Here is a 25,124-nt window from a genome sequence, read left to right as displayed (position 1 = left end):
TGTGCCTCTAAGTTTAGGCGTGCCTGTAAATGTTAACCAAGAAGAAAAGGGGCCAACCTATGAATGCTGAAAATTTGGAGACGTTCTGTGCAGGAAACCATCTTTAGGGCAACAGATGTTCTTTTTGATATGCTATTTTGTAGCATGTCAATGCCTGAATATTCATGGCCGGTGTTATTTTTGTAGAACTTTGCTCGAATTAGTATTTAGTAAATATCCGCTCCTTCTTAAAATAGACATTCTAACCTGTATGCTCTATAGGATGAGTTGCCTGATATTTCTAAGTGCATTCAGCGAGCATTTGTGCCAGGTTCATCTCACTATATTTTGCCTAATACATATGCTTATTAATGATCACTTCTCACACCCAATCTTTTGAGTCCTAGGGGTTACCAAGTGTTCCCAAAGTCATTATTCACTTCTTATGAAGCAATCTTTAGAGACTCTTACTTACAAAATGTATGGCACAGCACACATTTTTATACGTGAAACTTGCCCCTAGTTTTATTTTATTTTCCTTATCCTAATCCTCATCAATTGATTTTATCCTGTTTTATACACTTAAGTACTAGAAACTAATTAGAAACCGCTCCTAATTATTTTGATGTTATGCCAAATAACAATGATAAAGTAAAAGTAAGCAATACCTCCTTGTTTTTGGCTAGGAAAAAGCCAAATATAGTATAAAGAAGACAAAGAGTACTTAAGCTTTGGACCGAGACTCTAATTACCTCTGCCGCCTATTCATTGAGTGATCTTGGGAAGTTACCCATGTTCTCTGGGCCTTAGTGTTTTTTTTTTTTTTTTTTTTAATCTGAAAATTGGTAATATTATAACCTATATCATGGGATTATCATGACAATCAGAGATGATGTGTTTAAAATGCATATAATAGGCTGCTATAAATATTTTTATCATTACTAATGTTCAATGTTACTTACTGTGTTCAGAGTGGAAACTATGATTTCAGAGTGAAAACTATGTTTCCAGAGTGGAAAAGAAAAAAGTTTAACTTGATGTTCCTACATTAATGGGTCTTGAGTAGAACTTCATTTCTAATCAATCCACTATATTAGTCATCATTACTAATGTTCAGGCATTGACATGCTACAAAATAGTATGTCAAAAAGAACATCTGTTGCCCTGAAGATGGTTTCCTGCACAGAACGTCTCCAAATTTTCAGCATTTATAGGTTGGCCCCTTTTCTTCTTGGTTAACATTTACAGGCACGCCTAAACTTAGAGGCACACCTCTCGAAACCAAAGAGACACTTAAAGAGAAAAAGGGTAAAGATGGTGATGGGCTTATAAAGAGGAATGTAACTGTCTTTGAAGGAAAAGCTAACTTACAAAAATGTGGTCCCAATAATAGCACTGATGCCTAGCTTTCTAGCAATTATATGGATTATACTTAACTCCCACTGAACAATAAAGTGAATGACTTTCACAGGCAACACATGCATCAAAGATTATTTCATAACTTTTCTAATGATAAAAATCCACATCTCACTTAAAATGGATATCTCATTTTTTTTTTTTTTTTTTTGAGACGGAGTCTCGCTCTACCGCCCCGGCTGGAGTGCAGTGGCCGGATCTCAGCTCACTGCAAGCTCCGCCTCCCTGGTTCACGCCATTCTCCTGCCTCAGCCTCCCGAGTAGCTGGGACTACAGGCGCCCGCCATCTCGCTCGGCTAATTTTTTTGTATTTTTTAGTGGAGACGGGGTTTCACTGTGTTAGCCAGGATGGTCTCGATCTCCTGACCTCGTGATTCGCTCGCCTCGGCCTCCCAAAGTGCTGGGATTACAGGCTTAAGCCACCGCGCCCGGCCGGATATCTCATTCTTAGAGCACTAAGCAGCCTTTGAAAAAATTTAGAAGTCATTGGCCGTGCTCGTCATTTCATACCAGACCATGTCTGAATTATCTGGGCAGTCTGTAAATTGGCTGCCCTTTGACATAGGTGACCACTTGATCCAATCATGTAGTACAGAGAAGTTTGCATAGTGCAAAACATGGCTATCCCTTTGCAGAGATCATGGGAAAATCGCCTCTCCTCGTAAGAAATTGTGAGTATAGGAGCAATATATTTGGCAAATCTAACACAATACAAGAGGCAGAAAGGAAAATTAATAGTTCAAGGTCCTTGCAGAGATGGGAGAGGATGGAACAAAAAACACAGGTAGAGAATTTGATTTGGGCCAGAAGGAGATGAGACCTTATCTTCTGAGAGAATGTTAGAAGGTTGGGTGAACATGAGGATAAATTTGTAGATCTGGCAGGAGGGAGTTCACGGAATTCGAACCTGATGGCCTCAGTTTCCACAGTAACATAGGAGACAAGTTTGAAAGATGGGGAATAGGAATTAAGTCTTGGAACGTGGAAATGGTTTGGATTTGTAACTGAGAGAAATGGGAAAGTAATGGGAAAGGATTGACAACTAAGAGGAATGGGAGAAACAAGTAGAAGTTTGTATGGTCAGCTCTGGAGATCCAACTGAGAATGAATTGCTAGTGGTTGTGCAATTTTATTTAGAAGCAAACATTATCAGGCCGGGCGCGGTGGCTCAAGCCTGTAATCCCAGCACTTTGGGAGGCCGAGACGGGCGGATCACGAGGTCAGGAGTTCGAGACCATCCTGGCTAACACGGTGAAACCCCCGTCTCTACTAAAAAATACAAAAAGCTAGCCGGGCGAGGTGGCTGGCGCCTGTAGTCCCAGCTACTCGGGAGGCTGAGGCAGGAGAATGGTGTAAACCCGGGAGGCGGAGCTTGCAGTGAGCTGAGATCCGGCCACTGCACTGCACTGCAGCCTGGGCCACAGAGTGAGACTCTGTCTCAAAAAAAAAAAAGAAGCAAACATTATCTGTTGTATTTTTTCAGAGTGGAAAAGAAAAAAGTTGAACTTGATGTTCCTACAATAATGGGTCTTGAGTAGAACTTCATTTCTAATCAATCCACTAAAGGATAAGCTCAATTATTTTTGCTAGATTATCCATAGGACTTCAAAAATAGTCATTCCACTTTTAAGATTGCATGGTGTCGGCCAGGCGCAGTGGCTCATGCCTGTAATCCCAGCACTTTGGGAAGCTGAGGTGGGCGGGTCACCTGAGGTCAGGAGTTCGAGACCAACCTGGCCAACATGGTGAAACCCCGTCTCTACTAAAAATACAAAAAAGAAACTGGGCATGGTGGCAGATGCCTGTAATACCAGCTACTTGGGAGGCCGAGGCAGGAGAATCACTTGAACTTGGGAGGTGGAGGTTGCAGTAAGCCGAGATCATGCTGTTGAACTCTAGTCTGGGCAACAAGAGCAAAACTCCATCTCAAAAAAAAAAAAAAAAATACATTACATGGTATCATATATAGTATTTTAAGTTACAGCCATCTACTTTACTTTTAAAGAGGTTACTAAGATAGTTTTCTGGAGATGAAACAATAAAGGAAAGGAAACAGCTAAATTCTGTAGGGAAATAGGAAGGCTGTCTATGTAAGCATATACAATACTGGACTAAGAACATGGTCTCAGAAGTTAGACTTTCTGGTTTTCAGATTCCAGGTTCATCTCTTATTACCTGTGAAATATTAAACAAATTAAATTCTTTTGCCTCAATTCTTTTTAATTGTAAAGTGGGGATAATAACACCTAGTCATGAGACTGTTGAGAGGATTAAATGAAACAGTTTACATAAAGACTTTATATAGTTCCTGCCCCCAAATAAATATCAGTTGCTTTTATTAAGCAGAATTAAAGGGTTTCTTATTATTGCTTCTTAAATAAACTGACAAATAGTTTTTCATAGATATTTATTATCTCATAACTACATTGAGCAATGAACTTTGTGCCTATGCCAAGAAAGTTTGAGCTTTTTTATCTTTCTGCCCTGCTGTTGCATCATTCCTTTTAACAGTTGCCAGATGTTAATTTAGTGTTTATTCACTTTTTGTTGCAGTGGAAGCCAACAGAAGAGGGGTCCATGTGTACAGATAGGGCTGGAGTGATCCACGTTCCAACAGCAGGCCCTTTAACCTCACTTGAATATGGAGGCTGCATAGGTCACAAGTCTGAAGACTACGAGCTACCTTTGCTTAAAAGGAACCACACCATCAGTGGTAGCTAACTGCTAGATTGTTCTCCAGCATATCAGGGCTACATTGCATTGCTTGAGTTGCGCTTCAGTTAACGTAGAGAACTTCACCGAACCACACATAACCATTGAAGTAACCTGCTGTTTACAGTCTCTATAATGCTCTGCCAAGGGAGTTATTTTACAGTGACAAAACTTCTCTTTTGGTGCCCTGACACATCCTAGGACTTTGATGTTGGTAATTCTTTCCCCCCAGCAAATGTTGGTTCTAAATCCACAGAACTACTTGAGAAACCAGATGCAAAATTATGGTAAGTTTAAATTCTCAATATTCTTTATATGTTTTGCTATTCCCATTTCAAAGAGGGAAACTAGCTATACACTTTCTAGTCCTGTTCTATGGTGATTTTCCTTCACAAACCAAAATTATTGTTCAGAAATATAATTTCCCCCAGGATTACCCTCCATCCAAAACATACTGTTATTCTATCACAAAGATAAATAATGGCTTTCCAAATCCTGGTTTAAAAAAAAAAAAAACTCTCTTCTTCTCTGTATTTTTCCAGAACAGGCATAGATGATAGCAGTTATGTTTTACCATCTTATTTTTTTTTTTCTGAAATGTTAGTTTTCTAGGATATGGAAATCTTAGGATTCATAAAAAAAGAAAAGAACTTTTTGAAATGCTAGTTTTCCAAAATTGGAAAATCTTTTTGAGCCATTCTATCTTTAGGACTATTGGTTAGCTGACTTTAGAGCATTTAATGTTTCCTTATTATTTCAAACAATAGATAACTTTCTGCCCCCCACCCCCCCTTCTTTTTGAGACAGGGTCTGGCTCTGTCACACAGGAGGCTGGCTATAGTGCAGCGGCATAATCTCAGCTCACTGCAACCTCCACCTGGGCTCAAGTGATCCTTCCACCTGAGCCTCCTGAGTAGCTGGGACTATAGGTGCAGGCCACCACATCTGGCTAATTTTAAACAATAGAGAACTTCCAAAACAAAAGTTATTTATTAATTCTTCAAGAAATCTGTTTTTTACTTAGTCGATTAATGTCCATTTCATGTTGCCTCAGTAGCCCATGTATGAATCACTCTTTTTTCAGATTTTGTTCAGTTTTGTTGTATATAGACCCATCGTTCTTTGATTAAGTTGCTTTGTCTGTATTATATATCAGTCAGTATTAAAACCCAAACAGTATCTAAGCCAAAAAACAACGTAGGCACCTGTGAACTCACACACTTGGTTGCAATTGCTTCAGTAAAAAGGACAGTTTACACTCAAATTGAAGCAACCTTTATGGTTCCACAAACAACATTCCTTATTATCCCACTTCACCTTTTCATTCTTACTTCCTATGCTGTCTAATCTGATTCGGTACAAGAGATAAGGCAGGTACTGCTAAATGATAACTTAGATGCAGGGGCTATCATGAAAATATTCATCCCATATCTTACATTAAGCAAACTACCAACAACTGTTTGTTGAAAAGTATAAATGAATAAATGAAAATAGGATAGGCAGTGTGGGAAGCTAAAATATGGAAGTGTTGTTGCTTTGCTTTATGTGGTACAACGATCTCATTTTATCTTCCCAGCTCTCCCAGGAAGTATGCAGAATAATATTTATCTCATATTGTGGATGTAACAATCAAGATAGAGAGGCTAGATGCTTTACCTAAAGTCATCCAACAAATATTTGGTAGAACCAGGGCTAGAATGCAATAAATGGAAATAGAGTTATTTCGGTGTTTATTTTCCTGATACTTGCCCTGTTCCTGACAAATGAATAGTGGTTCAGAAGGTGTCACTTGTTGCTAGGGATAAACTTTACCTGTAATACTGTAGCACTTACTATTAGTTAACGACCCACTATTTATTCTCTTTTTGTCTTTGAAATCTTTGGAATGTGTAAGTATTTGCCTTCCAGGAAGCTCTCTTTATCCTCTCCTCAGGAGAAAATCCTGATTTGGTCTAAACCAATCTTGATAACTATCTTTCTTGCCAGTTTTGTTTTAGGAGTGGGCATACAACTCAGTTCTAGCCAGTGAGACATGAGGAGCAGTCTACTGGGGAGTTTCTGGGAAAGTTTGTTTTTCTTGTCCTAAGAAATAAACAAATAATGGGGTAATAAAGCTTCAACACTTTATGGGATCACTGGATTGGAGATCCTGTTGAGTCAAAGGAATATTGAATTTGACACAATAAAATAGCCTGGAAGGAAAGGAAATGATATTCAGTAAATGGAATGCTGAAAATTGATATTTTGAAGGTGGTGCAGTAGTTGTTATTGATTGAATGAAGCAGTTGAGATTAAGAAAGTTTAGCTGGGACAAGTTATATAGCACAAATCATTTGAGGTAAGGAGGTTAAAAAAAACCCTGAGAGGCCGGGAAGTCCTGGTTCCAAACTTCTGCTCTTGCTGGACTTGAGCCCCACTAGCTTCTTGTCTTCCACTAATCTATGTACTCCTCCTTTCCCACTGCCAAAAAGCCGAGCTCACTCAACAACTTTAATTTTATTCAAATAAATTATTTTATACAGACATTTTGTTTTTAGTAGATGTTATTAGTGATTAGGAAAAATGAAAAAGATTGACATCTTTCAATTGACAGAGATGCCAGTAATTTTAAGTATAATTTTTTAAACACTTTGTTCTTAAAATGAGGAAGAAATGCCAGGACGGGATTACTACCCTGCTCATTGGCATGTCCAAATATGATAGCTAGACCTGCTGCAATTATCTTGCAACCAGGGAGGAGCTAGCTTGAAAATAAAGCCAACACAGTGAGATGACAGAGCAGAAAGTGGAAAGAACCTAAGTCCTTGATCATGCTATTGAGCTGATGAATTAAACCTGGAGTGTATCTACCATGGTCGTCTATAAGGAATTAAAATATCTTTACTGTTTAAACCAGTGTTTCATTGTTTTCTGCAGAAATCCTAATTGGCATAAACTATTGACCGATTAACCCCACTGCAACCTCAACTGACCCCTTAGGATGTCCTTTCATGCTTTTCTTGATTTTATTGAAGTTATGTATTGAGAATAATAGAAAATCACAGAAGGTGATTTTCTCATCCCATCTCCTTAGCTATGACCTTGTGTCTCTGGCTCATGATCATAGTTTATGAAGCATGGGAAGCACTGGGAAAAGTAGGAAGTAGGTAGTTAAGATGAGATGTCTGATGATGGAGGTTATTGGGGTCAGGACAGGTGGGTAGGCAAGGTGAAGTGTGTAAGCTAAGCAGGAAATGCAAATGAAAATCGGAGAGAAGGTACCTCTTCAGAACAGATTCTTAGAAAGCCATTATTAGGAACATATGGGCCACATCTCTGAGAAGAGTTGTGGAATTCACATTACAGTAATGGCATCACTTAGATTCATGCTCGTCTCTCACAGAAATCAATGTTTATAGGATGTCAAAGGGTCTTCCTCATGTGTCTTAGTCTGTATTCATTGCTATAAACGAATACCTGAGGCTGGGTAATATAGAAGGAAAGAGGTTTATTTGGCTCACACAATTCTGCAAGCTGTAGAAGAAGCATGGCACCAGCATCTGCTTCTGTTGAGGGCCTCAGGAAGCCTCCATCATGGTGGAAGGCAAAGGGGAACCCGTGTATCACATGGTCAGGGAGGAAGAGAGCAAGAGAGGGGAGGAAGGTATCAGATTCTTTCTAACAATAAGATCTCATGAGAAGTAGGAGTGAGAACTCAATCCCGTGAAGACAGCACCAAGCCATTCATGAGGGATCTGCCCCCATAACCAAAACACTTCCCAGTGGGCCCCATCTCCAACACTGGGGATCAAATTTCAACATGAGATTTGGAGGAGACAAACATTCAAACTGTATCATTGTGCTTAGTTTTCTTCAGAAATAGACCGGATTGATATGTTTCATGATGACATTATGATCTAAAAATGAGAGTTTATTTCAGTTTGTCCTGTATACACCCAAGAGGTCCAGGATATTTTTCTCTCTGTCTACCACAAGTCCTGCAAACTATAAGATGGCCTTAACATTCAATCTAGGGTGGTTCCGCCCAATGACCTTTTGTCTTTCCTAAATGTCTTCCAAAGGACATAGTAATATTCTATCATGAATTATATGAAAGCTGTTTACATGGATTAAACAGTAAATCTGACAAAGAGGCTGCTCTTTGATGACTCTAGACATATTTATCCTTAATATTTTAGACATTTGAGAAAAAAGTCAATTTATTAATAATTTATGTTCAATTGAGTTTGAAGCCATAAAGAAGAAGGAAATAATAAGTATTAGAGCAAAACTAAATGAAATAGAGAATAGAAAAACAATAGAATCAATGAAACAAAAAATTTCTTTGAAAAGATCAACAAAGTTGACAAAACTTTAGATTAACTAAAGAAAAAGAATATTCAACAAATAAAATCAGAAATGAAAGACAGTACTACTGATTTGTAGGAATAAAAAGGATTGTAAAAGAATACGTATAATAGCTACATGTCAAAAAATTGGATAGCCTAGATGAAATAGACAAATTCCTAGAAACACACAAACCAACAAAACTGACTCAAGAAGAAAGAGTAAATCTGAATAGATCTATAAAAAGTAATGATATTCAGTTTCGGTTGAATCAGCAACCAAAACTCTCCTAACAAAGAAAAGCCCAGGAACTGATGACTTCACTAGTGAATTCTACCAAACGTTTAAAAACGAATTAACACTAATCCTTCTCGAACTCCTCCAAAAAATTGAGAAACAGAATCCTTACTGAGTCATTCTATGAAGCCAACATTACCTTGATACCAAGGCTAGACAGGCAGTACAAGAAAACTATAGCCAGTTGTCCCCATGAATGCATTATAGATACAAAAATCCCCAGCAAAATGCTAGGAAATTAAATTCAGCAGCCCTTAAAAGAATTATACACCATGACCAACTGAGATTTATCCCAGAAATGTAAGAGTGGTTTAACATATGAAAATCAGTCAATGTAATATACCAAGTAATAGAATGAAGAAGCAAAAAATTCATGATCATCTCAATTGATATAGAAGAACATTTGACAAAATCCATTACTCCTTTATGATAGAAATGTTCAATAAACCAGGAATAGAAAGGAACTGTCTCAACATGATAAAGACCGTGCATTAAAAACTCACAGCTAACATCATTGTCAATGGAGAAAAATGTCAAGCTTTTCCACTAAAATCAGAAGCCATGGATGCCTGTGTTTGCCACTTCTATTCAGCATAGTATTGGCAGTTCTAGCCAGACCCATTAGGCAAGAAAAAGAAATAAAATAAGTCCAAATTAGAAAGGAAGAAGTAAAACTATCTCTATTTGCAAGTGATATGAATGTAGAAAGCCCTAAAGAATACAAAAAATAGCCTCTTAAAGCTAATAAACAAATTTAGCAAAGCTTCAGAATACAAAATCACACAAAAATCAGTCATGTTTCTACACACTACCAGTAAAAAATCTGAAAAGGAAATTAAGAAAGTTTCATTTACAGTAGTATCCAAAAGAATAAAATATTTAGAAATCAATTTAACCAAGAAGGCAGAAAACTTGTACACTGAAAACTACAAAGCATTCTGGAAAGAAAGTAGACTTAAATAAATGGAAAGAGATCCTGTGTTCATAAGTTGGAAGACTTAATATTGTTAAAATGACAATGTTACTCAAAATGATATGTAGAGTCAATGTAATCACGCTATTAAAATCCCAACAGCGCTTTTGGCAGAAATGGAAAAACCTATTCTAAAATTCATATAGAATTTCAAGGAACCCAAAATACTCCAAAATAGCCAAAATATTCTGAAAAGGAACAAAGTTGTAGGACTCACACTTTCTGATATTAAAATTTACTACATAGCTATAGTAATTGAAATAGCATGGACTTGGCACAGAGATAGACAATATAGACCAATATAGACCAATGGAATAGAATCGAGAGGCCAGAACTAACACTCACATCTATGGTTAATTAATTTTCAGCAAGGGTTCCAGGACCACTCAATGGGGAAAAGGACAATCTCTTCAACAAATGGTGTTGGGGAAACTAGATATCCACAAGCAAAAGAATGAAGTTGGACCTATACCTTTACATAATGTACAAAAATTAACTCAAAATGGATCAAAGACCTAAATTTAAAGCTATGAAACATTTAAATATTAAATGCTATAAAACTCCTAGAGGAAAACATATTGAAAAATCTTCATGACCTTGGGTTTGACAATGGTTTCTTAAATATAACATCAAGCCGGGTGCAGTGGCTCAAGCCTGTAATCCCAGCACTTTGGGAGGCTGAGACGGGCGGATCACGAGGTCAGGAGATCGAGACCATCCTGGCTAACCCGGTGAAACCCCGTCTCTACTAAAAAATACAAAAAAACTAGCCGGGCGAGGTGGCATGCACCTGTAGTCCCAGCTACTGGGGAGGCTGAGGCAGGAGAATGGTGTAAACCTGGGAGGCAGAGCTTGCAGTGAGCCAAGATCCGGCCACTGCACTCCAGCCTGGGCGACAGAGCGAGACTCCGTCTCAAAAAAATATATATATGTATAACATCAAAATACAAGTGATGAAACAACTGATAAATTGGACTTCATCAAAATTGTGCATCAAGTGACACTATAGAGTGAAAAGATAAAAAATAGGAGAAAATGTTTGTAAATCATATATCTGACAAAAAACTAATACACAGACTACATAAAGAATCCTACAACTCAACAAATAAAAGATAAATAACTCAATTTTTTTAATGGACAAAAGACTTAGACACTTCTCTAAAAAAAAGACATGTAAATGGTCAATAAGCAACTCAAAAGATGCTAAAACCACAATGAGATACCACTTTATGCCTACTAGAATGGCTATAATTAGAAGAAAAAATAACTAGTGTTGTTGAACATGTGGAGAAATTGGAAACCTAGTATATAGCTAGTGGGAATGTAAATGGTTCAGCTGCTGTGGAAGATAGTTTGGCAATTCCTCAAAATGTAAAACAGAATTATCACCCAGTAATTCTACTTTTAAGTATATACCTGATATAGTTTGACTGTTTGTCCCCACGCAAATCTCATGTTGAAATGTAATCCCCAATGTTAGAGTGGGGCCTGGTGGGAGGTGATTGGATCATGGGAGTGGTTTCTCATGAATGGCTTAACACCATCTCCAGCTGTCATCAAGATTGTGAGTTTTCACAAGATCTGGTTGTTTAAAAGTGTGCAGCACCTCCCCACTTCCTCTCTTGCTCGGGCTTTTGCCATGTGACATGGCTGCTCCCACTTTGCCTTCCATCACTATTGGAAGCTTCCTGAAGCCTCCCCAGAAGCAGGTGCTGCTATGCTTCCTGTGCAGCCTACAGAACTGTGAGCCAACTAAACCTTTTTTACTTTGGAACTTACCCAGTCTCAGGTATTTCTTTATGGCAATGCAAGAATGGCCTAATACAATACCCAAAAGAATTGAAAACAACAACTTAAACAGTGACTTGTACACTAATGTTCATAGCAGCATTATTCACAATAAACAAAAGGTAGAAACAAACAAAATGTCTAACAAAAGAAAAACGGATAGGCTGGGCGCGATGGCTCACACCTGTAATCCTAGCACTTTGCCAAGGTGGGCGGATCACCTGAGGTCAAGAGTTCAAGAACAGCCTGGCCAACATGGTAAAACCCCATCTTTAAAAAACAAACACACAGACAAAAAGATAAATGGTTAAACAAGATGCAGTATATACATACAATGGAATATTATTCAGCCATAGAAAAGAAGAATGGAGTACTGATACATGCTACAAGATGGATGAACCTTGAAAACATTATGCTAAGTGAAATAAGCCAGACACAAAAGGATAGTGTATGATACCATTATGTGAAATATTTACAGTAGGCATATTCATAGAGACAGGAGGTAGATTAGAAGTTACCAGAGGTTACCAGAGTCTGGAAGGAGAGGGAAGTGGGAGATTTTGCTGAATAAGCACAGTTTCTATTTGGGGTGACAAAAGGGTTTTGGTAATAGATGGTGGTAATGGTTGCACAACATCACAAATACAATACCACCAAATTGTAGAGTTAAAAATGATTAAAATGGCAAATTGCATATGCCTTTGTCTGTTTGTGTTGCTATAAAGGAATTCCCAAGGCTGGGAAATTTATAAAGAAAAGAGGTGTATTTGGCTTATGATTCTGCAGATTCTACAAGAAGCATGGCACTGGCATCCACATCTGGTGAGGGCCTCAGGCTGCTTCCGCTCATGTCAGAAAGGGAAGGCAAGCCAGTGTATGTGGAGATCACATGGTGAGAGAGGAAACAAGAAAGGGGGAAAGTGCTAGGCTCTTTTAACAACTAGCTCTTGGCCAGGTGAGGTAGTTCATGCTTGTAATCTCAACACCTTGGGAGACTGAGGTGGGAGGGTCTCTTTAGCCCAAGAGTTCGAGACTAGCCTAAAATAAATAAATAAATAATAATAATAATAATAATAATAATAATAATAATCCCATAAAACCTAGCTCTCACAGGAACTAAGAGACCAAAAACTCACTCACCTGCAACCCAGGGAGGACATTAATCTATTCGTGAGGGATCTGCCCCATGACCCAAATACCTCCCATTAGGCCCCACCTCCAACATTAGGTATCCAATTTCAACATCAGATTTGGAGGGTCAAATACCTGGGCTACATATCCTTATCTCTACAAAAAATATATAAAATTTAGCTGGGTGGGTGACACATACCTGTAGTCTCAGCTACTTTGAAGGCTGATGCAGGAGGATCACTTCAGCCCAGAAGTTCAAGGCTACAGTGAGCTATGATCATGCCACTGCACAACAGCCTGCAAGACAGAATGAGCCCTGTCTCCAAAAAAAAAACAAAAATAAAAATAAATTAATGACTTTTAAAAAGACCTTGTATTGTAAGTTGGTAAACATAAGTACATTTGTTGGAACTATGAAATAATTCACCCACAGGATCAATGTTATAAATTGTTATTTGCGTCTCAATTTAGTTTGTTTAACCCAGAATTCACATTTGCCATAAAACTGTGGTCAATGATTCATTTAAAATACTGATAACCAAATGCTAAAGCAACATATTGAATCAGAAATAGTTTTATTTTTATCAACTGGTGTCACTGAAGAAAAGCAGGTTTCATTAGTGTGGAACATGAGAAAACAGAAAGTTTTCTATTGATTATGGAGAAATTTCAGTTCAGTTTCTAGAAGGTTAAATGCCCTGATTTCTTTTTTTTTAAATGACTGTGTTAAACTAAATAATGGCCTCCATTATTTCCATATGCAAATCCTCAGAACCTATCACTGTTAAGTTATATGGCAAAAGGGAATTTGCAAATGTGATTAAGTTAAGGATCTTGAGATTGGGAGATTATCCTGGGTTATCTGATGTCCCCAATGTAATCACAAGGATCCTTATAAAAAAGGAAATGTGAGACAAAGGGAGAGAAGGTGATGTGATGAAGTAGAGGTCAGAGTGATGTGGGGGCTAGATACAAGGAATGTGGGCAGCCTCTAGAAGCTGAGACAGGCAGGGAAATGGATTCTCCTCCTAGGGCCTCCAGAAGGAAAAAAGCCCTGCCAACCCATTTGAAACTTCTGATCTCCAGATCTATACAATAGTACATCTGTGTTGTTTTTTATTTTTTATTTTTTTAGAGACAGGGTCTTGCTCTGTTGCCCGACTAGAGTGCAGTGGCATGATCTGGGCTCACTACAGCCTCAACCTCCCAGGCTCAAATGATCCTCCTGCCTCAGCCTCCTGAGTACGTGGAGCTACAGACTTGTGCCACCATGCCTGGCTAATTTTGTTTTTTATTTTTTTGTAGAGATGGGGTCTCACTATGTTGCCTACCCTGGTCTCCAACTCCTAGGCTCAAGCAATCCTCCTGCCTCAGCCTCCTAAAGTGCTGGGTTTATAAGTATGAGAGCCACAGCTCCTGGCCCATCTGTGTTATTTTAATGTTTAAGTTTGTCATAATCTGTTACAGCAGCAATAAAAAACTAACAAAATGACTGATTTTATTTCCGAACCCATTGTCTCCCTCCCTCAAAATAATTTCATCACAATAACTATTTTTATATTACAGTTACGCACCACATAACAACCTTTTGGTCAATGACAAACTTCATATACAATGGTAGTTCCTTAAGATTACAGTGGAGCTGAAAAATTTTTATTGCCCAGATACATCAGAGCTGATTGTGAGACAACACATTACTCCCATGTTTGTGATGATGCTGGTGTAAACAAACCTACTGTGCTGCCAGTCCTATAAAAGTATAATACATACAATATGTACAGTACATGGTACTTGATAATGATAATAAATGACTGCATTACTGGTTTATGTACTTGCTATATTATACTTGTATTATTATTTTAGAATGTCTTTTTTATACTTAAAAAAAAGTTAACTGCAAAACAGTCCTTCAGGAGGTATTCCAGAGAAGGCATAGTTACCATAGGAGATGGCAGCTCCATGCATGTTACTGCTCCTGAAGACCTTCCAATGGGAGAAGATAAGGAGGTGAAAGACAGTGATATTGAAACCCCTGACCCTGTTAGGCCTAGTCTCATGTGTAATGTGTGTTTATGTCTTTTTTTTTTTTTTTTTTTTGAGACTAGGCCTCACTATGTCAGCCCAGGCTGGAGTGCAGTGGCTGTTCACAGGTGCAATCTTATGAACTGCAGCCTCAAACTCCTGGCCTTGGACAATCCTCCCACCTCAGCCTTCTGAGTAGCTAGGATTATAGGCTTGTACCGTAGCACCTGGCTGTGTCTTCATTTTTAAACAAGAAGTCTGAAAGCGAAAAAATAAAAATAAAAAATTTTAAACAGAAGAAAGGTTATGGGCTGGGCATGGTGGCTCATACCTGTAATCCCAGCACTTAGGGAAGCTGAGGCAGGCAGATCACTTGAGGCTAGGAGTTCGAGACCAGCCTGGCCAACACAGTGAAACCCTGTCTCTATTAAAAATGCAAAACTTAGCCACGCATGGTGGCGCACTCCTGTGTCCTAAGCTGCTTGAGAGGCTGAGACATGAGAACTGCTTGAACCTGGGAGGCGGAGCAGTAAGCCAAGGATTGCATCATTGCACTCTAGCCTGGGCGACAGAGCAAGACTCCACCTCAAAAAAAAAAAAAAAAGAAAAGAAAAAGAAAAAAACTCACCTGTAGTCTCCACCTCCTGGGCTCAAGCGATCCTTGCACCTCAGCCTCCTGACTAGCTGGGACCACAGGCATGCACCGCCACATCCAGCAACATGGTGAGACAGGGTTTTACCATGTTGGCCAGGCTGGGCTTGAATTCCTGGGCTCAAGAGATCTTCCCACCTCTGCCTCCCAAAGTGCTGGGATTACAGGAGTGAGCCACTGTGCCTGGCTGAAGTGTACCACTTTGTATCTTCTATAGTTTACTTTTACTGTACATTTTCTACATTTAGATACACAAATACTGACCATTATGTTACAATTGCTTACAGTATTCAGTATAATAACAGGCTGTACAGGTTTGCAGCCTAGGAACAATAGACAATGCCGTATATAGCCTAGATGTGTTGCAGACTATATCATCTATGTTTGTGTAAGTACCTTGTATGATGTTTGCACCATGATCAAATCATCTAATGATGAATTTTTCAGACTACATCCTTGTTAAGTAATGCGTGACCTTAATCAGTTAGGAATGAGTCAGAGCAGTATTGTAACCTTGATAAAGATGTTGATGTAAATAATACTCCCATTTACAATGCACTTGCCAAATACAAGGCACTGCACTGAAAGTTTTACATTATTTTAAAAAATTTTACAACCTTTTAGGTAAGTACCATTAACCACTTTTACAGATGAGAAAACAGGGTCTATGAAGTGAAATAATTTGCCATACAGTGGTGATGTAAATATGCATGTAATGAAAGAGAATAGGCAAGTCAGAAGTGGTTTTTGTATTTCTTTTAATAGATTAAGGGTACTTATTATCAGCAAAAGAGTGAAAGTCTAACAGAAAAAAAAGATGGAAAGAAATGTTGAGATGTGCAATTCCTTATGTTGGCTGGTTCAGTAGAGCTTTGCCATTGTTCAGATGGAGTTTAGGCAAGCAAAAGACAACCAGCCATTGCTGGGTATTTGAACATCAGATGTTCATAAGCCTTCGGTATTCTAAAAAGAAAAATTCATTCTCTTAAAAATTCTGAAAAAAGTTCTCTGTATTAAAACTTCATAATGAACATTGCCACATTGTATATTAGGCACAGATATTACTGTTTTTGGTAATTTTTATTTTTGTAACTAATATTTAATATATGTTTTATATATATATATGTTTTATTTATTTATTTTTTGAGATGGAGTCTCACTCTGTCACCCAGGCTGGAGTGAAGTGGCAAGATCTTGGCTCACTGCAACCTCCGCCTCCCGGATTCATGCCATTCTCCTGTCTCAGCTTCCCGAGTAGCTGGGACTACAGGCACATGCCACCACGCCCGGCTAATTTTTTGTATTTTTTGTAGAGATGGGATTTCACTGCGTTAGCCAGGATGACCTCTATCTCCCGACCTCGTGGTCCGCCCACCTCAGCCTCCCAATGTGCTGGGATTACAGGCATGAGCCACGGCTATATATTTTGCAAACAATAGCAAATCTAGAGGAAATTCTTTGAAGTAAGAAGCAGTGGTACTTAAAATTGGCTACTTGTATTTATCGTCTGTTTCACTTTTGAATACAATAAAACATTTTTTAAGATATTCAAAATTTTTACAGAGAGTTGATAAAAACATTTGATGATTTGGGGTGCAGATGAAGGATGGCTGGTATTTGAAAATTAAATAAATAAAGGCCTTCCTTGATTCTTAATGTTTAGACGGATGGCTTCAGTGGAGTTTCTTCCCTCAAATCAAATTCCAGTGATAGCCAGGCGTGGTGGCTCAAGCCTGTAATCCCAGTACTTTGGGAGGCCGAGACTGGCGGATCACGAGGTCAGGAGATCGAGACCATCCTGGCTAACATGGTGAAACCCCGTCTCTACTAAAAAATACAAAAAACTAGCTGGGCGAGGTGGCGGGCGCCTGTAGTCCTAGCTACTCGGGAGGCTGAGGCAGGAGAATGACGTGAACCCGGGAGGCGGAGCATGCAGTGAGCTGAGATCTGGCCACTGCACTCCAGCCTGGACGACAGAGCGAGACTCCGTCTCAAAAATAATAATAATAATAATAATAATAATAATAAATAAAAAACAAATTCCAGTGATAATGTATCTGTTCTTGACACGAGCAATAATTGGAGTGCTTAGGATTAAACAAAATATCAGATGTGCCGGGCCAGAGGAGGTGAGGAAAGCCTAAAGTGATAAGGTGCCAGTCAGCTCAGAGCAGCTGTTTTAGATAGTGTAATACAGCAGACTAGAAACTTGTCAGAAAGGAAAGGTACCAGGCAGGAGATAAATGTACACCCACCTTAGCCAATGTCAGGAGCTGAAAACTCTATTTTGAATTTTTGTGGAAATAACATCCTTATGAGAAACTGAACACTAAATAGATATATTAAACCGATTTTGCTTATTAAGACATCTGTTCATTCATTTATTCAACAGCTATTTACTGAGTGGATACTTGGTAGGTTTTAGGCCTTAGAATTAACCCAAGACAAAGTTGTAAGGTAGGAAGTTACATTTCAGTCATCTCACTACTTTGCTCTTTCTTGAGACTTCAGCCTTCCCTTTCCTTCCTCAGACTTTGGAGCTTAGAAACTAAACATATTAAAGCTTCAGTGACAGGGTGACAAGGCTGTTCAAAATGCAAAATGGTTGTGTTCAGAGGGAGATAATGTGTTGAGGAAAGAAAGGTGTTAAGTTCTACTACTTATAGCTAGGTGGAATTATTGTGTCCTTTATATCATTTTTGCTTTCCTGTCATAAGATATTCCTTGCTTTAATACCATAATAAATAAATAAAAATACACATAAGAAAATAAACAATAAAAAGAATATGTTAAAAAAATTTTTTTAACCATTTCAGGTTTTTTCTTTCTAATTCAGTTTCAGTTAATCAGGCCTGCTTTGCTTGTTTGTCAAGGTTCTTCAACTTGCTTAAAAACCTTTGCATTATTGATCAAAAATTAATCTTTCAAATTACCACAGGCTTACAAAACTTTTATGCATCGTGCAAACATCATGAGATGTAGTATGGGAGGTAAGGAATATTTAACCTGCTTCAAACTTTAAGTATTGGACATTTAGATTGCTTTCAACTTTACCCAATTACCAACAAAGCACAGCAGATATAACTGGTTAATATTTTTAACCAAATATTTTGACTAAAGTATTGAATTGCTTTGGGCTCTTGAAGGATATAATATACTATGAAAGAAAAGTAAGAGGTGCTGATGATACAATGAATTAGGAGGACCTATTTTGTCCTGGAAACTTTAGAGACGGCTTTTTGAAGGAGAGTCACATGTCCTACCTTAATCAGTCTACAAGCACAAGGAAACAACTTAGAGTCCAACAAAGTCAAATTTATAGATTCATTGCAGTGAGGGAGATCACATGCAGAACTGTGAGGCATCTCACTCACCAAACAAGGAAAAGGTAATCATAGGATTTGGGGGAAGAGTAGCATTTGGGTGAGATTTAAATGAAATCATTTAAGTGGCTTTCGATGAACTCAAAGCAAATCAGGAGTCAACATCAGGTCTGGGCAGGATCCAGGGTTCCGCTTCCTTGGAAACTAGTAAGTTAAGACAGATATGGAGTATTGTGTCCAGAAGCACTTTTCTTAAGCTCTGTGGCTGGAATGGAAATGGAGGCTGATTCTCTGTGTCAAAGTGTTTTAGAGTCTCCAAGACACTATGATGCTTTATGTTACAATAATATAATTTCAAACGACAAAGTTTCTTTTCTAATAGCATATAACTTTAAAGAACAAAGTTTCTTAGCAAGTAAGAAAACAGTGATCACTCAAAGAATGGGGTTATTATGAAGCTTTATCGCATGTCCTTGGGATAAATAGTTTCCCGTAAACTTTGCAGCTAGTTTTATCAATGTTTATTAATTTAACCTGATGAGTGATGGAACAGATTTTTACTTTCTAAGTCCCAGCAAAAGCTTCGCCTAAAAAGAGAGAACCAACCAAGAGACGGGAAAATAACTTTCTGGAAAGAACAAAAAAACAAGCATGAAGGTTGTGAGCTGGTTCTGGACACATTTGAGAACCTGAAAACCAATAGGACAATAACACAGGCAACAAATGATTTGAAATGATGGAGAGAGAGAGGCAGATCTTTCAGGAAGCTGCTAGCCTTATTAAGGATTTTGCGTTTGATCAAAGAGTAAAGGGAAGTCACTAAAGGATTCTAATCAGGGGAATTACCTAATCTTCATCTTCTAAGATAGAGAATGCTTTGTCATGGGCAACAGTGGAAGCTAGATGACCATTTGGAAAGTTGTTGCAAGACAGGATGGTAGTTTATACTAGGGTGGCAGCAGTAAAGAAGGCAGAAATGGAGAGATTCAAGATAACATTTTAGGTAGAACCAAATGGTCTTAGTGAGAGTTTGAATAGGTAACATGAGGGAGATGGAGTCAGGCATAATATTCAGGTTCTGGCTTGAACATCCGAGTAGAAGGTGGCATCATAAAGATGTGGAGGCCGGGCGCGGTGGCTCAAGCCTGTAATCCCAGCACTTTGGGAGGACCGAGACGGGTGGATCACGAGGAGATCGAGACCATCCTGGCTAACACGGTGAAACCCCGTCTCTACTAAAAAAATACAAAAAAACTAGCCTGGGCGATGTGGCGGGCGCCTGTAGTCCCAGTCACTCGGGAGGCTGAGGCAGGAGAATGGTGTAAACCCGGGAGGCGGAGCTTGCAGTGAGCTGAGATCCGGCCACTGCACTCCAGCCTGGGCGACAGAGCGAGACTCCATCTCAAAAAAAAAAAAAAAAAAAAAAGAAAAAAAAAAAAGATGTGGAAGACTGGAGGTGAAGCAGGATTGATGGAAAAGAACAAGTACAGCCCTAGACATTCTACATTTGTGCGGCATTTAAGTAAGAATGACTTGAAAGCATTTAGGTATTTGGATCTGAGGTTGAGAAGAGAGGTTCGAGTTAGTGCTAAATACGGAGTCATAAGTATATATTCAAAGCCATGAAAAACAAAAGCAGAAAAAGAATCAGGACCAAGCCTAAAGGTACTACCAAATCCAGAGGTGAACAGGAGGACAGGAGCCAGCAAGGAAGCCCAGGCACCATGAAAATGGCTGAATTCACTTATGAAAAGCTTGGTTTGATGCTTTGATGTTAACTCAGTTGTACCTGTCATCCATTTCTTAGAGAATCAAGAGCTGAAACATATCCTGAACTGCCTTCTATTTTTATTCACTGCTTTGTATTATCTGTAGTCATCTAGTTAGACAATTCCTTTCCTGAAATGCCTGTGATGGAAGCCAGGATGCATTTATTTCTTTGTGAAGCATTTGAAAAATATAAACATGGCCAGGCGCAGTGGCTCACGCCTGTAATCCTAGAACTTTGGGAGGCCGAGGTGGGCGGATCACGAGGTCAGGAGATGGAGACCATCCTGGCTAACACGGTGAAACTCCGTCTCTACTAAAAAAAGACAAAAATAAAATAAAATAAAATAAAATAAATTAGCTGGGCGTGGTGGCGGGGGCCTGTAGTCCCAGCTACTCGGGAGGCTGAGGTTGGAAAATGAGTGAACCCTGGGAATGAGTGAACCCGGGAGGCGGAGCTTGCAGTGAGCCGAGATCGCGGCCCTGCACTCCAGCCTGGGCAACAGAGACTCTGTCTCAAAAAAAAAAAAAAAAAAAAAAAAAAAAGAAAGAAAAGAAGAAAAGAAAAGAAAAATGTAAACATACAAATGACATCTTATCACAGCACAAAACAGATGTTTTAAATTGTATTTATTTATTTTATTTTATTTTTTAGATGAAATCTCGCTCTGTCGCCCAGGCTGGAGTGCAGTGGCGCAATCTTGGCTCACTGCAAGCTCCACTTCCTGGGTTTGTTCACTCATTCCCCGGGTTCACTCATTCCCCGGCCTCAGCCTCCCTAGTAGTTGGGACTACAGGCACGGGCCAGCATGCCTGGCTAATTTTTGTATTTTTAGTAGAGACAGGGTTTCACCGTATTGGCCAGGCTGGTCTCGAACTCCTGACTTTGTGATCCGCCCACCTCAGCCTCCCAAAGTTCTGGGATTACAGGCGTGAGTCACTGCTCCAGGCCGTTTTTAATTTTATTTTAAGCCTATGTTCTAACCACATCATTTACCTGCAGGTCCTTGGATATAATATGTACTTTTGAGTCTGAGTCTGTGCTCACATTGTTCCTTCTACTTAGAACACCCTCTCTTTCCCCCTTCTCTACCTAACCAAGTCCTACTTAACTTTTAAAACCCAGCATGCTCCTCTCTAAGCCTTTTGTTGTTCTAATAAGGCATAACTAATCACTCCTCCTAAATATGCTCACAGTATCCAGCTTATTCCATTAGTACAGATCTTTCCGTGTTTTACTTTGCTAAGGTATAGACAAATATATCTGTCTCTACTATTGGACTATAAAGTTCTTAGGTGACCATGCGTTATTCAACTTTATGTCCCTGATACAGAGAACAAATCTTATTGAATTTACTTGCATGTTATTGGAGATGACATGGCAAAGAACAATGTGGATATACCCTTATCAGCTTCAGATAAATGCTATGACATATGTAAACAAAATATTCAGCTGACTTTTAAACTTTACATCCAATTTTGACTTATATAGAATGTAAAATACATGTACATATATTTCAGACCTTTGAACATGCTGCTTTCTGCTTGCCATATGCTCCCATTTTCTCTCTCCCACAAGTCCACCCATCTCTCAATTTTAGTTTTTAGACTTTTTTTTTTTTTTTTTTTTTTTTTTTTGAGACAGATTCTCACTCTGTCGCCCAGGCTGGAGTGCAGTGGCACAATCTCAGCTCACTGCAACAATCACCTCCCAGATTCAAGCGATTCTTGTGCCTCAGTCTTCCGAATAGTTGGGATTACAGGTGTGCGCTGCCACGCCCATCTAATTTTTTCTGTTCTTAGTAGAGATGGAGTTTCACTGTGCTGGTCAGGCTGATCTTGAATTCCTGGCCTCAACTGATCCACCCGCCTTGGCCTCCCAAAGTGAGCCTGGCCATTTTTTTTTTTTTAAAGAGATAATATCTCACTCTGTCACAGATTGGAGTACAATGGCGCTATTAATTTTAGTTTTAACTAAACTTTGCCGATGAAATCTTTGACTACCTTCTCTCTCTATCTCAAGATAGCTTGCTCAATTGCAATGTCACCCTGCACTCTCATTTTACAACACACATCATCTTTTAATTTCTCAGCAAGTGTTGTTTTCTCTCCAAAACTGAAAGCTCCAGGAGGCAGGGACACAACCTGTAATTTTTCTTTTCTTTTTTCAGCAAAGGGAGGGCTGATTTTTTAACTGTTTGAAAATAAATGAAAGTAAACAATAAAATAATAAACCCTCACATGCCATCACTCAGCCTCAGTAACCATCAACCCATGGCCAATCCTGCCCCTACTGCAACCCTGCCCATTCCCTACACTCACACATTATTTTGAAGTAAGTCCCAGACAACATATGATTTTATTTGTAAATATTTCAGTCTGTTTCTGAAATGACTCCTTTTTATAACATAACCACAATGTCATTGTTACACCTAAGAATGAATAATACCTCTTTAATATCATCAACCATCCAGGCAGAATTCAAATTTGAAATTATCTCATTCAAATCATCTTTTTAATGTCTTTTCTTGAATCAGGATATAAACAAGGTTCACACATTGAGATTGGCTGGTAGTCTGTTGTCTCTTTTTATCTACAGATTCACCTTCTATTTTTTCTTTTTGTTTCATAATTTATAAATATAAATTTTTTTTAAATAGCTAAAACCGGGAAGGGATGGCCAGGGACCAAAGGAGGAGAAATGAAACACATGACAGACCACCTTCAATGTCCTTGGTCAGGCATTCCCATTCCTTAATGTATGCTAAATAGTGTCGCAAAAAATAAAAAATAAAAAAATCTATGCAAGTCCTAACCACCAAGACTTATGACTGCACCCTTATGTGGAATTAGGGTCATTATAGTTATAATAAAGACAAGATGAAGCCCCACTAGATTCGAGCTGGCCCTAATCCACTGACTGTTACCCTTATAAGAATACAGCTTTGACTCCCTATGATTTCATCCCCAACCCAACCAATCAGCACTTCCCATTCCCTAGCCCCTGTCCACCAAATAATCCCTATAAAAACCCCGGTCTTCAAATTTTGGGGGAGGCTAATTTGAGTCATAAACACTCATCTTCCACATGGCTAGCCCTGCATTAATTAAATTCTTTCTCTGCAATACTCTGTCTCAGTAAATCTATAATACTCTACATGTGTGTCAGGTGTCTCTACTATACTGCCGTCTCAGTAAACTGGCTCTATTTGTGCAGTGGACAAGAGAAGCTCTCAGGTGATTACAGGAAAACCACCTACCCCATGTTAAGCATGTTAAGTACAGATCCTGAGTGAAAAATAAGAGGCCCAAGAGAGACCTTATCCCTTCTACCATGTGACATTAGAGTAAGAAGACAGCTGTCTATGAGGAAGAAAGCCATTCTCAAACATTGAATCTTCCAGTACCTTGCTCTTAGACTTTCCAGCTCCCAGAACTGTGAGAAATAAAATTTTGTGGTTTATAAACCACCCAGTCTATTGTATGTTGTTACAGCAGCCCAAATGGACTAAGACAGGTAGGGACATTTTTTATTTAAAAAGCTTTCTTTAACTTCCGTCAAATCATCCACCAAGGTAGCTATATATTCCATGCAGAGCAAGTCTGTTCATGCTCTCAGATGAAACTTTATAGTGAAAAGAATGACCTTAGCAGAATTTTATAGTGAAAAGAAAGATCTTGACCCTATTTAATGATCCTTACAGTGTATGGCCATAGGATGTAATGCCTAAATTAGAAAGTGTTTTAAAGTTCTCTCATAATTTCTGTTATCACCTTTAAAACAGAATGCGAAAGCTCGATGATGTATCATTTGTTCAATCTAACTTATGGCATACAACCACTAAATTGATTGATTTTATTTTATGTATTTACATTTTTTTAAAGACTGGGTCTTGTTGTGTTGCCCAGGCTGGAATGCAGTGGTATGATCACAGCTCACTGCAGACTTGACTTCCTGGGCTCAAACGATCTTCCCACCTCAGCCTCCCAGGTACCTGGGACCACAGGCATGCACCACCATGCCTGGCTAAATGTTTTTATTTTTATTTTTTGTAGAGACAAGGTCTCACTATGTTGCTTAGGCTGATCTTGAATTCTGGGCTCAAGCAATTCTCCTACCTTGGCCTCTGAAAGTGCTGGGATTACAGGTATGAGCCACTTGTGCCTGGTCCAAATTGACAGATTTTCATAGCAAGTTTAGATGGATGGAAAGATCAGATGCAGATACCACTTGGAAAAATAAAAGAATTTAATTATCTGAAGGACACAGAAGAAAGTCAGCACAATCAAGATACATGGGCAAAATTTTCTAAAATGGACCAAGGTGTGTGACTTCCTGGTCGTAAAAACCTTTCCCAAAAATGCATACTTGTAGATGATAATTTAATGATGAGGGTCTTATCAGGTACTTTGAAAGCAGAGAAGTTTCTCCAGGTCTATTCATACATACATATATGCAATGCAGGCACATGTAGCCCAGTCCCGGTGTGTCGCAGAGACACCTTTAAGTGACCGGGTGCTCTTCATCAGTCTGGTGGTTACAAATTGCACACAAAACAAGTACATGGTACAGGGATCGTCAGGCACAAACGAAGTGCTCCTCCATCACTCTCACGCTCTCCAGTCTAGTCCAGCCTCATCTCATCTGAAGGAAACACAGTTTTCCAGCCCTCTTGAGGAGGCTTTTGAGCAAATGGTTAGACCAGCTATGGGGCTTATGTTGAAGGGGTTCCTGTAG

General features: G+C 38.9%; 1 long non-coding RNA gene across 1 annotated transcript in view; it reads left to right on the top strand.

Annotated features, from left to right (window-relative positions):
- The first annotated feature begins 3,955 nt into the window (after positions 1-3,955).
- The window catches only part of LOC115900394, a 93,339-nt gene continuing 72,170 nt past the window's right edge, over positions 3,956-25,124 (top strand). Inside the window, exon 1 of the long non-coding RNA XR_004060069.1 lies at positions 3,956-4,394. This is a non-coding gene — a long non-coding RNA (uncharacterized LOC115900394). The remainder of the gene's footprint in view (positions 4,395-25,124) is intronic.

Source organism: Rhinopithecus roxellana, chromosome 11 (assembly GCF_007565055.1).
Source record: "Rhinopithecus roxellana isolate Shanxi Qingling chromosome 11, ASM756505v1, whole genome shotgun sequence".
Taxonomy (NCBI): Eukaryota; Metazoa; Chordata; class Mammalia; order Primates; family Cercopithecidae; genus Rhinopithecus; species Rhinopithecus roxellana.
The sequence above is the reverse complement of the archived record's forward strand: the minus strand, read 5'-3'. Positions and strand labels throughout refer to the sequence as shown.